The sequence below is a fragment of the Sarcophilus harrisii genome, chromosome 3 (genome assembly GCF_902635505.1).
Source record: "Sarcophilus harrisii chromosome 3, mSarHar1.11, whole genome shotgun sequence".
Classification (NCBI taxonomy): domain Eukaryota; kingdom Metazoa; phylum Chordata; class Mammalia; order Dasyuromorphia; family Dasyuridae; genus Sarcophilus; species Sarcophilus harrisii.
In genome coordinates this window covers 294872878-294887019 of record NC_045428.1, presented here as the reverse complement: position 1 = coordinate 294887019, position 14142 = coordinate 294872878, and the positions used below count along the sequence as shown (strand labels likewise).

The 14142-nt window shown below is 33.2% G+C and overlaps 1 protein-coding gene across 15 annotated transcripts in view; it reads left to right on the top strand.

Moving 5' to 3' along the window:
• Window positions 1-14142, top strand: part of ZBTB20 (zinc finger and BTB domain containing 20) — a 1022251-nt gene that overhangs the window by 422432 nt on the left and 585677 nt on the right. For 12 of the 15 annotated variants that reach the window (XM_031963653.1, XM_031963649.1, XM_031963650.1 and 9 more), the window contains 2 exons: window positions 8662-8774; window positions 11922-11997. The gene's annotated coding sequence lies outside the window, so the exon portion shown is untranslated. The remainder of the gene's footprint in view (window positions 1-8661; window positions 8775-11921; window positions 11998-14142) is intronic. The other 3 variants (XM_031963663.1, XM_031963662.1, XM_031963656.1) reach the window with 1 other exon arrangement.

Genomic DNA, 14142 nt, shown 5'->3' with positions numbered 1-14142 from the left:
TGAGCCACCTAGATGCCCCTATAGTTACTTATTTCAAAGAAGCATAAGACTTGGTTCCCTGCCCTCAAATAATTTATGTTCTTAACAGATTTTACCAGACATCAATACAATACCAAATAAAAGTATAAAATTTAAATAATAGTACAAAACAAAAAGAAAAAAGATGCCACAGTAGGACTAATTGTCAAATTAATAAACAAGTCATGAGTAGAACTTTATAGGGAAGACATCACTTTAGACTGCAGAGTTCTAGTCCATCTCTTTCAGTTAATTAATAATGAAATCCACGGCCTTGAGAAATTTTGATTTACCTACGATTTTGTTGTATTTTACTATGTGTGACTAAGCTATTTGCGTATTCATACCACTATCACTCCTTTTCCTTAGGTATACAAAAATCATTAGAAACTGGACAGATCTTTATTATTTTTGTCCATGTGTTTTTAGAGGAAATACTTCCCATAATGCTGATATATAGAATTTCTACAGTGTTCTAAGTGCTGTAGGTATCAATAGCACACATTAAATGACAAAAACTATTTGTGATAGCCTCTTCCATATCACAGAGGTGAAAAACTCAGCCCATTGAGTTCTAGACCAGAAGCTCTTCCTGTTCTGATTCCTACTTAAAAGCACTCTAATTATTGGATGATTGTTCTATTTTGTTTTCAAAATATGACAATCCTTAAGGAAGGTGTGGTTGTAATATCTTAATAAATAAAGTAGAAAAACAAATCTTAAATAAGAAATGAATAATTTCTCCTTGGAGAGACAGTTACTAGGTTGAGATTTCTGTTTTTTTTTTAATTACTACTTGACCTTGGACAAGTTATTGATCTTCTCTGAATCTGTTTTCTTATCTGTAAAATGAAAAGACTGCGTCTAATATAAATTCTTTTTATAGATGTGTAACCTGAGCCTGACAATGCTGAATGACATCCCTGGAATCACACAAGTAGCAAGTAGCAAAGCTGGAATTTATATCTAGAATATCTGATTTCAAAATAAATAAATGAAATCCAGTTATCTTTCCAGTGTACCAGGCTTCCCTCTTCCAATATTTCATCCTATTGCACATTGAGGGGGTTCTAAGTGTGAAGTGATGGAGTATAGAAAATGAGCACCACCAATCCTATATCAAAGATGCAATTAATCTGTGTCCACCATTCTTAAAATTTTAGTATTCAGTTTATCATCTAGTCTTGTGCTTTGAAAATATACCATAACTTAGAAAATTTATATCTCTGTCTCAATATTTAATGACTGTATTGAATAATGTTGGTCACAGACCGTACTACCTATCCCTGTGGAATCTGCTAAATCCCTCTCACCAGTGAGAAGCAATATCATTGATTAAATAACACTTATAGGTTCCTAACTCTGAAGCAGTTTTTATCTGGCATGCAGTTCTAGCCTCTAGATTCCTGTGTGATACATTCTGTCTAAGGTCTTGTTAAAATATAAATAAATTACACTCAGCACATTTTTTTCTATCTGCTCAACTTGATACTCTATTGAAACACCTGCCCTAATGAAATACATAGTGATATATTGTGCATTTTGTTGTTAAGCCAGAATGAGTATGGAAGTTATATGAATATATGGTTGAAGCCTCCTACTTATAGCAGGTTGTGTGTGCACTTTTAAATATAATTTTATGTACTGAAGATGATCTGAGTTGGAGGATGTAATGTAATTCAACAGAGCAGAATTCATAGAAAGAGAGTAGCCTTCAAGTCTAATTGGTATTGGACTTTTGACAACTGAGCATTAAAACTTTATGCCACTTTTCACTTTTTAAGTATTAAAAATTTCATCCTTACCATTTCACTGAAGATCTCTTACCAATATTTCTTGATATCCCAGGATCCCTACCTCAGCTGACTCATTTTTATTTCATACATGCTTGTTTTATACACTTTTCTCTCCTAATAGAATGTAATCTCTTTGAAAGAAAGTGCTATTTCACTTCAAAGTCTAAGGTCCTGGCACCTGACCATTTGTGGCACATAAATGCTTCTTTTTTAACAGTAGAGTTGAGCAGTAGTGTCCATAATTTTTAAAATGGAGGATTATCTAAACAATAATTTGCCTATAGAATACATTATTTTGCTTTTTAATATTTGAATTGCCCTGCTAATTTTCATTTTCATTGGCCAATTCAGTGGAACTACCTCTAACATTGGTGTTTAAAGAAAGGAATAATGCTTATGTTTCTTTGGGAATTTTTAGAAGACATAATTTCATATAACTATATCTATATAACATCAAACTATGTCTTATAGTGTAAAAGTTATATTCCTTGGGCATATGTAAAATGATAGCATAAGAAAACCTTTATGAATGTATAAAATGCTGGAAGAAAGATATAACTTTAGATATTTGCGAACAGTAACTTAGTTGCAGGTAAGATTACCTAGTTGAGAGTTGATTACTTAATCCTAACTTACATTACAATCACTATTTGAGTCATGTGGGCAGAATACAGGAAAGAATCCAACTGAGAATATAGAAAAGAATACAAAAGAAAGAATTTCTACAGTTCACTCTTGATTAAGGGTATATTAGGGTTACTAGTCAATTCTTTTTCTCCTTGAAAATGACAAACATAGAACAATTTGTGCAAGGATACAGTTAGAATGGGAACAGTTATTTTATACAACCATCACATCTCACTTCTTCAGGGGAAGGAAACATTTTAAGATAGATGTATTGAGAATGTAATAGCTGCTTTAAAACACAGTGTTAGAGACCACAAGGATAAACTAAATTTTGCACTCATGGATCCTTTCCTCTTCAATTGAAACAAAAATCATTAGGACAAAGAAGTTAATTTTTTATTGTTGACAACCAAATTTTTTTTAAAAATCTTTTATCAAACTCTCAAACTCCTAAGTAGCATCTGTTTTTGGATTGTGATGAAAAGATTTCTCTGATTTTTTTTTTTTGCCATGTAACTGCTAGAGAACTAGTTCAATATCAGTATATTGATCATGACTTTTACTAGACTAACTAGTTATATGAATGAATAATCAGTCAATCAGTAAAAGGCATTTATTTAAGAGAGAGAGAGAGAGAGAAGAAGGAGGAGGAGGAGGAAGAGGAAGAGGAAAGGGAAGGGAGGGAGGAAGGGGAAGGGAAAGCAAGGAAAAAGAAGGGAGAGGGAGGAAAAAGAAAGAAGTGTTTTCAGTTGTAGGGTAGATAGAAAGACCCCAGTGGTCCTTAAGGATCAACTGCAAAACAGATGGTGTTCCATTTTTTCTTATCATTTCTATTGACTTTCTTTGTTTATGATGTTAAATTATTTGACAGTGTCAATGACTTTGGTAGTGAATTCTTTTTTTTTTTTTTTTTGCTAGTTCATATTAACTCAGAAAGGTTCAGTGTACTGTAATCCAAGGAGGGGAAATCTAAGATCTTCTCTAAGGGATTTGGTGAAAAGAGAAAAAAAAATTATGGCTGAGGCAATTGGGGTTAAGTGACTTGCCCAGGGTCACATAGCTAGGAAGTATGTTAAGTGTCTGAGACCAGATCTGAACTTAGGTGCTCCTGACTGTGCCACTTAGCTGCCCCCTGTATAACTATTATCTTAATAGTTATCTCTATTCATTATCAAGAATGACTTTGAAGTAGAAAATTCAAACTACTATTTCAAACTACTACTTTGAAGTTGTTTCATATGTTCTTTTTCACATACCAAAATTACTCACCACACAGGCACAGTAGAGTTTACCAGATATTTGGAATGCCACTGAGTTACTGGGGCTGATGATAATTAAAGTTGTATAGAAATGAAAACTGTATACTCTTCATATTAGAGATGAAGAAGGTGACTTGTTGAAGGTAGCTATAGAGTAAGTTGTATAGCCAAGATCTGAAGTAAGTCTTCTGACTTCAAATCAAATCCTTTTTCTATTACATTAATACATTTCATCCCAGACTGATATGTAACCATGGACAGTTCATTTGCTTTTACAATATATGAGTTTCTGGTTAGTTTCTTACTTTTCAAACAGAAACAAGAATAACTAATAGGTTCACCAATCAGAGAAATAAGCTGGTTTGACAATTCAGAGAGATTAGATAGATAGATAGATAGATAGATAATTATTTGGGATACTGTACATTCAAAGCTGTACCTAAAATAGATATTCTAGATTCTATTCTAGAAAATAAGCTTCCTTAATTGCAAAGGCATCAGAGAGATTCTTAACAGTTAATACTCTGTGCATTTTTAATACCTACTATACACATAACAGTATGAAAAAGGACAAATGATTCTACCTATTTTCATACGCAATTCTTTTTTAAATCAAACTGTTAGTCACTGATTTATCTATTGTGTAAATCATGATTTTAATATGTAGGGCTATCTTGAAGTGAGTTTCACATGCCTGCTGTCTGTCCCCTTTCTCCCTACCCTTTTCTCCTCTAATTCTGCAAAAACAAATATACACATTCATATTCCCTGCAAGAGCTTGTTATCTCAGGATATGCCATCATAGACTTATACTGCAAGACAAACTTTAGTAGAATGGTGATATTAGAAGCCTCATTGCAATAGAATGAAAAATAAGTAGGTGGTGAAGAAGTCAAGGCAGCAAGTCTAGACAATCCTTTCCAGGAGTCTGACAGGGAATAAGAATAAGAATGTAAGATAATTGTTTGAAGGGATGCCACGGGCACGTGAATATTTTGTTTTGTTTTGTTTGTTTTCTATAATAAGGGATATCTTTTTGTGTTTTAGAAGTCATAAGAACCAATATATTGAAGGGAGAGACAGAGGGAGTGACAAGAGAAACAGACAGTAGAGTTTATCCAGAAAAGAACTTGCTATTGGCAGAAGGGCCCCTCTTCCTCAGAGACCATAGAAAGAGAGATAGTTTGTTTTTTTCAGATGCATGTGTATGTGTGTTTGTGTTGTTGGAGAGATTCTTAGGTACAGAATAGAAAACATGAGGGCCTACCTATAAATATTTTTGCCTTGAATTTTTAGAAGTTTAATAAATGATGACATTTTGGTACAATGGGCACTGTAGAAAAGCACTGGATTTGAAGTTTGAATCCAGTTTTGCTACTTTATACTTGGGTGTCTCTGCTCAACTTACTTAGTCTTTCCAGGATCTAGGAGGGGGTAGTTTACATGACCAATAAGAGCTCTTCAAGTTCTACATATATGACTATGGATTAATAACTAATAATATAAATAATAAGTATCCATTACAGTGGGAATACATTAAGTGTGATATGCCCTGATCTCAGTTTATAAGAGGTACCCCCTTAAGATCATTGGCAAACCCTTCAAAATATTTCTTTAGACTAGAACTAGCCTGTCTATTCCTAATTCAAAGCTGCTTTATTCCTAATCATTTCAGTTATCTAAGGTTATAATTTTCTTTTTGAAAATCCTGGGTTTGGGGAAGTAGGGAAGGGATTTAGATAAATAAAATTGGATACCTTCAACTCTTATTGGAATGTCTTGATATACCTCCATTAGCTAATTATTATTGACATTTTAAGGATGAGGAAGGACAGGCTCAGAGAGATTAAATAATTGCTCAGGGTCACAAAATTAGTAACTGTCAGATTCAAATTCAGTCATCTTCTGACCCCAATGACATCATTCATTTTCCTGCACTGCATTGCCTGCCTAATCTGACTCAGGTATGACAGGGAGCAACAATCCCAGTACTAGCCATTTGTTTCCTGTCAAGGAGTTTGACTAACTGAACTTTAATGCCCTTTCCAGTTCTAAATCTCTATCTCTGTGATTGTATATCTACAGATATATGAGGCATCATAAATGATTCATGAATTAAAATCACTCCTGTGATCAGTGATTTTTGATCAATGGTCAAATACTTCATGAGATCTTATTAAGTTACTATTGGGCCTAAGATTCTAAGGAATCTTCTTGAAAGCAATAGGAGGCCAAAATTACAACATACATTTACAGCTTTCTAAAAGAGAGAATTAATTAGATACTTTGGCTTAAGCTACCAGAGATATAGATATATGCTATGCAGCTTTTTCCATGTGATTCTGTTACCAACTTTGTTCCTTTCCTATGGCTTCTTGTGAGAATCCATTTCTGAGATAGTACCCAAAGCCTTGCGAGGACATAAGTAGTAAATAACTAGGGGCAACTTGGTGGTATGATCTGGAGTCAGGAAGACTCATCTTCTGGCATTCAAATCTGGTCTCAGACACTTATTAGTTATGTGATCTTAGAAAAGTCACGTAACTCTATTTGCTTCAATTTCCTCCTCTATAAAATGAACTATAGGAGGAAATATCAAATCACTCTAGTATCTGTCAAGAAAATCTCAAATGTGATCATGCAGAGTCAGACATGACTGAAAAATGACTTTACAAAAAAAGCAAACAGCTAAACAGGGATTTGGCTATTTGTGAAGATTTTCTAAAGATTAGCTTTATTTAAGAAATGCATCAACAATCAGGTGAATATAACTTGTTTGGTGTTCTTCCCCCCCCCCCCCAAAGTGACCCTTCACCCTGACTTGTAATATCCCTATTATTCTAATTCCTGGTTTGCTTTTAAGAGGAGTGTATAAATGATATTACTAAATAAAATATAAACACCATGCCTTCCATCTCCCTACACACACATCATTTTGTGCTGGATTAATGGCATTTCTAAATTATTAGAAAATTTATACTAATATTTAAAAATTATTTGCACACAAAATTTGCATTAGTCTATGTATTTGGAAGGGGGTTCTTATCTATGTGTGTGTTTGTGTGTATGTGTGTATAAGAGAGAAAAAGAAAGAGAAAGAGAGAGAGAGAGAAACAGAAACTGACTGAGTTACTCTTTTGGCAGGCTAGTTTAGCCTATAGATCCCGTCTCAGAATAACATTTTTAAATGCATAGAATAAAATATTTAGTAGTAAAAGAAATAAAGATGTAATAAGTTTTTCCATTTATATTCATGGACCCTTTGAAATCTACCTTGAGAACTGTAAATCCCAGGTAGAAACCACATTCTACAGGTAAACTTAATATAAAGCCTCTATTCATTATAAGTAATTTGGAGGAGGAAGGAACCATGTATCTCCTGGAATCTTACTCTCTCTTTTTTTATAAATTTATACAAATTTATTATTTCCTTTTCTCTACTACTGATAGTTTCCCTATTCAGGAGTCTGCTGATCAGTCTTAGAAACTTTTCTCTCTGTCTTACTCTTGAAAGTATCATTATATAAATTTTTCATTGGTATATTTTACTTTGAATTTGAATATAGTTATGTCTTCTAAAACTCTGGCTGCCTAATCTGGTCATCTTCCTTACCAGGACAGAAATACCAGAATGAATCTTTGTCATTCAAGAATGTGAATATTATCTAATATTTGGAGACAACCATATGTGAAATTTATCATTTTTAGCCTATATTTCACTCTTTTCTGTACCTCATTTTATAAATTCTTTTTTTTCTTCCTCATGAATTTTGATTAATAGTGTGAGTGGTTTTGCCACTAATATCCTTTTCATCATGGCATGGAGGTAACCCTGGGTCCTTGATGCCTTTGCCAGTAGAATGTGTAGCTTCTGGCAGATCTTGCTAAGTTGGAAAGCTTTTGTATACAGACCTGGTGATGAACTGTATGTCTCTCTTCTGAGGGCCATACTAGCCAAGATGTTCATTTCCAGAAGGTTGGCTAGCAAATGATAAGTTTTTCCAGCAACTCTCAAAAACTCTCTGTGAAAGAATAGAGTTGAAGATCTGCATTAGTAGAATTAGGGTTAACATTGAATAAATAATGAATCCTTAACATATTTGAAATAATGAGTAATTATTGATTACCAGGGTTAATATGAAGCAGAAGGAGTTTATTTTTGCATTGATAACCTTTGAATCAATAAACCAGCAAGTATTTCTTAAACTTATTAAGCTCCTATCATGTTCCAGGCACTGTGCTTGGTATTGTGGATACAAGCCCAAAGACAGAAACAATCCCTACCCACAGTAAGCTAAAGGAGAATGTAGAAATTCTAATTTATTAGGCCAAATGTGTTTTCTTGAAAGAGAGTTGATAGTGAAGCCAATTTGATGGCCTGGAATTAAGAGATGGAAGCTCCCCTAACAAAATGGAATGAAAATATTATAAATAAGCCTTTTCTGCTACTAACAGACTGTTTTTCTTCACTTTTCTTCTTAAAGTGGAAATTGAATTGGGCCTGGATGAATTAACTGAGTGCCTATCAGTGAATTTTCAAAAATATAATTCAGTTATGATCTGCTATTCCTCTGAAATTCTTCATCGTGACCCTCTGTTGGATATCTTCCCTTTCCCCCCTTTCAGTTTCCTTTTGCATCTTCTTTTCTCTTATAAAATTGCAAGCTCCTTAGGGGCAGGAACATTCTTTTTTGTATTTGTATTCTTAGCTTTTAGCACATTATCTGGCAAATAATATTAATAAATGTTTAGTCACTGACTACATGAGACAGTGACAGTATTAAGAGGGCATTGATGAGATTAATTTAAATCTATTAGATTTGGTGAGATTTATTTGTTTATTTCTCAGAGAGATAATTACCTAATCTTATCCTCACAACTGTCTGTGTACTTTAGAAAGTTTTTTTTTTTTTAATTCAATGAGAAACTTCATTTCATCCTTAGTTGTTGATTTTTTGTAGGCTTGTCTACATATATCCTTTTGGCCTAAATGTTGGTTTTCTACAGTATGCCACATTTGATGTCCCCCTGAAAAACCTCTAAAAGCCAAGTGCAAAATGGAGCAACTTGCTAGGTAAGAGACTTCTGCCAAAAGAAGCATTCACTGGGGCTTTATAGTCTGCATTGATTACCAAGCTGTCTCCCAATGTAACTTATGTAGCTTGGGAACAGTTTAACTCATTGAATCTCGCCAATAGTTGAGATTGATAAAAGTGATTTTGCTGCCTGAGTTTGAAATTTGAAAGGCTAAGAACCATACATTATCTTGACAAACATTTATTAAGCATCTATTGTGTGCCAGGTGGTGAAATAGGTTTTGATGATAGAAAAACACAAGCAAAGTAATTCTTGCCCTCAGAGAGTTTATGTCATTCCAGAAAAGACACATGTACATTTACAGAAGAGATATCTGGCAGTGTTTTGAGGAGGAACACAATGTAAGTTGGGGGGAATCAAGTAAGGCCTTATGTAGAAGGTGGCACTTAAGCTGAGTTTGAAGGAATCTAGATATTCTAGGAGACAGAAGATAGAAACACTTTCCAGATATTGGGGACAATGTAGGAGGAATGTCAATGAAAGACAGAATGATTAGAAGTATTTTGTCAGTCATTCTAAATTAGCAAATGCGAATGGTACAGGGTAATTTTTGAAGGGTATGCTGGATTCATGAGTGTTTCAAATTAAGTTCCAAGGCCAAAATGTCTTCTTAATTTTACCCTACACCTTCCAAAACACTCCTCAGATATCTTGCCTTATAGCTACATAACAAATAAAGGCACTCTACTCAGCTACTTTGAGGCAGAATTACTGCCTTTCTCTTGAAGAAGCCATTAGAGGAACTGTATGCATATGAAAGAACAACTGGCCCCACTTCCAGGCCCCATCCCTGGGCCAAAATATGTAGTCGCCAACAGTGAGTTGGCTACTGTATTTTTTTGAGTTCTGGCTCAGAATAAGATCCATCTGTTTTATTTAGTCGTTTGCCCAAGTGCTATAGTAATAGTCCTATTATTATATTCTTATTGTGGTCCTGTATGATGGGGTCAAATGTAAACAGATTACAATCCTTATTTTATTAGGATCAGAAGAATGCTACCACTGGTGATGATGGTGATGATCTGCTTTCCCAACTGTTAACAGTTTTTCTTACATTGGAAGCAGATATTTAGAATGAGGTTATATTTGTGTCCAAGTCTTCTCTCCCAGGGTGAAAAAAATATGATTTTGGAATTGTTTCTTTGAGTAAAAAGAGTGAATGTGAAGAAAAAGAATAGAGAGAAATGAAAATAGAAGAAAATAATGTACAACAAGAGGGACTAATCAAGGAAAAGGAAGAGAAAGTGAGAAAATACTTATATTGTATCTTCTATACACAGAAGTGGCTTTATAATTTCATCTGAATCAGCAGAGCAATTCAGTAAAATACTTTTTTTAAAAAAATCATACAGATTGGTTGATGGACTAAATTAATTTATCCCTAGTCAAACCAGTTGTGTATAACTATAACCTAAGTCCTTATCCTTTCTTCTTCTTTGCCCTCTTTGGTGGGTCATATTCATTCACCATATTTAATTGGTAGAATTAAGTAGAACAGTGCCAGCTGGTGATGCAAATTTATCTAGAGGTAGATAATTTTTATGCTTTTGAATCATTTATCAGGGGATTATTGTTATACCATATATTTTCTGAGCTTGAGTTATTTTTGTCAGTTTCTTTCATGAATGTTTTGTTGCCTTATAAGGAAATATGTTCACTCCCCTCCTCTCATTCAGTTGTCCCTGGTGACGCCTCCATAATTTCTGTCTTCTATACACTGGCACATTTTTAGTTTAATTCAGGCATATGTGAAATAGAGGGAAAAGTTGAGTTAAAGTCACTGTCAATAATTTAAACACACACACACACATACACACAAGAAATCTAAACCCCATTCATAGGGTTTGGTATATGATTCTGGAACATTTTAAGTTTGTTGTATACATAAAAATTATATATATATATATATATTACACAAAGACAATATAATACAGTCAGTGAAATCACAGTGAACATATACTTTAATATATATTTGAAGGAAAAAAGAAAAATCCATAAGTGATCAATAAGCATGCTCTCTTATTTAGTTGCCTATAACATACATGATTTATTATCATATTCTAATATGTAGAGATAATATGTAACATATAAAAAGATAAATATAACAAAGCATTGCAAAACATTTACTTCTTTAAAAAATAAAAGTGAAATAATAAGCTCATTGAAAATTTAAAAGAAAATTGTACTAGCCCCCATAAACATTGTCATGTTACTCATTTGGAATTCTAAATAGTAATGCTTTGATTTAGAAATGATTGCTTTCTTGTTATTTTTTTCTTTACTGGGAAAGACTAGAGAAGAATGTGAGTTAAAAACATAAAAATTAGTAGTAGTACTACTACTAAAAAAAAATAGTACTTTTATATTAGTCTTGGAAATTTAACATTCAGCCTGTGGATTTTGAAATTTAGAAGTTTTATTTTTTTTAATTTCAAAACTTAAGGCAGAAGATTAAAATTATTTAAACTAGGTAGTCTGATTTATTTCTTGAATATCTCTCTATTCACTCTGTCTTAGTCCTAAACAACAGTAGCTGTATATGTTAAAGTTTTACAACAGGAATAACATGATGTGCGATACTCTAACCAATACATTGCCAAGTCTGGTTTGGCTCATTAAATGTGTTAGTTTAGATCTATTCTATCCATTGCTTTTGCAATGATTTGAATCTAAAATTTTTCCTGGTTAAAGTTTAAATAATAATTTTATTTCAGTATGTGCTTTCTGTTTTTTTTTTTTTTTTTTTACAATTCTTTCTTTTTGTCTGAAAATAACATTCTTAATAGTCTTCAAGATGTGAAATCTTTGTCTCCTTAAAAATGAAGCATAAGACAAAATATTCTTGAAATTCAGAAGTATAGACTTCCCAAATCATATCATTTAAAGTCTTTAACACTGAGGTATATTTTGATATTCAAAATTGCCTCTTTAGATTCTTTTCTTTTCATTACAAAACTACTCTAGGAAGAGAGTTTCTTTTTTTTTTTTTTTTTTCTTAAAAAAAAAGCTATGCTTGACTGATAATGCATTGCTTTGGATGGTGAAACATTATGAAAGTTTAATTTTTAATTAAATCTGAAATACCAATTATAACTGAAAGAGATTTTAACCTGTTTCTTTTCAGACTGCCTGAAGTTACATTTAGAGGCTGAAATTGCTGCACCTTAAAAACAGAAAAGATCGAGCTCTGCTATATTCTTGTAAGTAAAAACTTCCTGTATCTTTCTTCTTGTTTCTGTGACCAGACGCTACAAGATAAAAGTAGTAATAGTAGTAGTAGTAGTAACCAGAACTGGCTAGCCATCTGAATATCCTCACTTGGGTTTGTAAGATTTAATTACTTTCTTTCTTTCTTTTTTTTTTAAAGTTTGTTGAGCTAAATCTTTAATGTGGTGGTGTTTTTTAATCATGCCCAAATTGTTGATCTTTTTCTGTTCACCGATTCAAATTCCATTAGGGATAGTATATGGTCTCTATACTGGAGACATATATTTTCAGTTATCCCATTGTTGAAGATTTCTACATTTTGGCATAAAGATAACGGATGGTAGCAGATTTATGATGACATCAATTTTTCTTATGTGATGTCATTAGAAATTGTTGTCCTTTATTGCAAAGGAAATTAAATGAAACAGAAAGTTCTTGATGACATCACAATAGAATTCAGCTATCTTGAGGACTTTGGGCAGAATTAAGCAAGAAGCATAATTCCCTTGTGTGCGTGTGTTCCCCGTTCTGCTTTGAAGCAGTCAAAATAGCACATCTTATGTCTTCCTGTGAGCTACAAGGCTGTCTCTCAGAGTCCCATTGTTCCATAAATGCATGTCACAGTCTACCACAGTCTGGCCTACCCTTATTTAGCTGCTGTTTTGTCAATGTACTTGGAAGAACAATTAACATTTGGGATTTCAAAATCTGAATACAGGCAGTGAATAGAACCCTAGCATATAAAAGATTCAGTCACCCAGGATAGGAAAAAAAATAAAGCTTATAGCTGGTGATGGAGGGAAAGTATTTTAATTTTACACCAAAAGGTTGTAAAATACTACAATGCAAAGTCAAACTGTTTTTTTTTGTTTTGTTTTTAAAGATCATAATGTACAGTTTGGTAATGAAATCCAGAGCTTATATCTTTCTCAAGTGGCATTTTTATTTTTCAGTATAAAATGTTAAAATGTTTATATTTAGATGGCAGTAATGGTAGTGATGGTGGTAGTGGTTGAAGTGGTGAGGGAAGTTATAGGGGGAGGAAACCCATCACAAAATCCTCCAGTCACTCTTTATTGATTTTTTTGTTTGTATACTAGCTAAACAGTGCACAGTGGCTTTGAAAGAGGTCCTGTCCTTTTCTAGTAAAGAACAACAAAACTGATTTAATCCATTTCTGCTATTTTGACTGATTTCATCATGCTTGTTCAGTATTAGTAGATAGGGCAGCTCAGTGGATTGTATGAAACTCCATATTGTATATTGATTACATACATTGAAGAATCTGAATTGGTTAACCATATTTGTTGTCTGAATTCTGGCAAATGTCATTTTCTATTAGAAATGGAACAAAGGCAGCATAAGATCACCACTGTCACAGCTTTTGTTTGAAGTAACGATAGTAATCACCATTCACTTTACTCTGAGATTCCAAATAGAAAGTTGGTTTTGTATGACCGAGACCAACACCTGGGAAAATATAGCCAAAATCATACATTAGTGAAAAGTTCTTTTTAAACCTACTTACTCTTCCTGAAATTCAGCATTGTATCAACTAACCAGTCTTTCTGTTCTCATTCCTTTTCTATCTGTACTGACTAAGTATTGTTTATAGTAGGGTTTGAAGCAATTCTGACACATAGCTTGTATTACTGAAGCTAATTTAAATAATAGTTGCCCTGTATCTCACTACACATCAGAGCCTTTCAAAAGAATACCTGTTTGATGCCAGTATAGATAGTATGTATTTTTTTAAACTACTAAAGTTCATTTGCAATGTTAGACTCAAAGGGAAGCTTCAGGATGGCCATAGAATAGAGATTTGGGGGCCAGGAAGAATTTGTGCAATTTCTAACTTCTTTATGTGAAAAGTAGAACTAGGCCACAACATTTCTTGGAAATTAGAGCAGTTTGACCTCTCTTAGATTTAACGTTCTCACTTCTTAGCACATAATCATAGCTCCAAATCTACTCAGCCAATCAATACACTTCCATTAAGACCAAGTATGTGCCAAGTACTATGCTATAATACTTTAGTTTATTTCCAATTTCCACCCCTCATTTCTATACTTTCAATACTCCTACCTTTTATAGTTAGGATTCCTATTTATTCAAATTAAAATTGTCATAAAACTTTG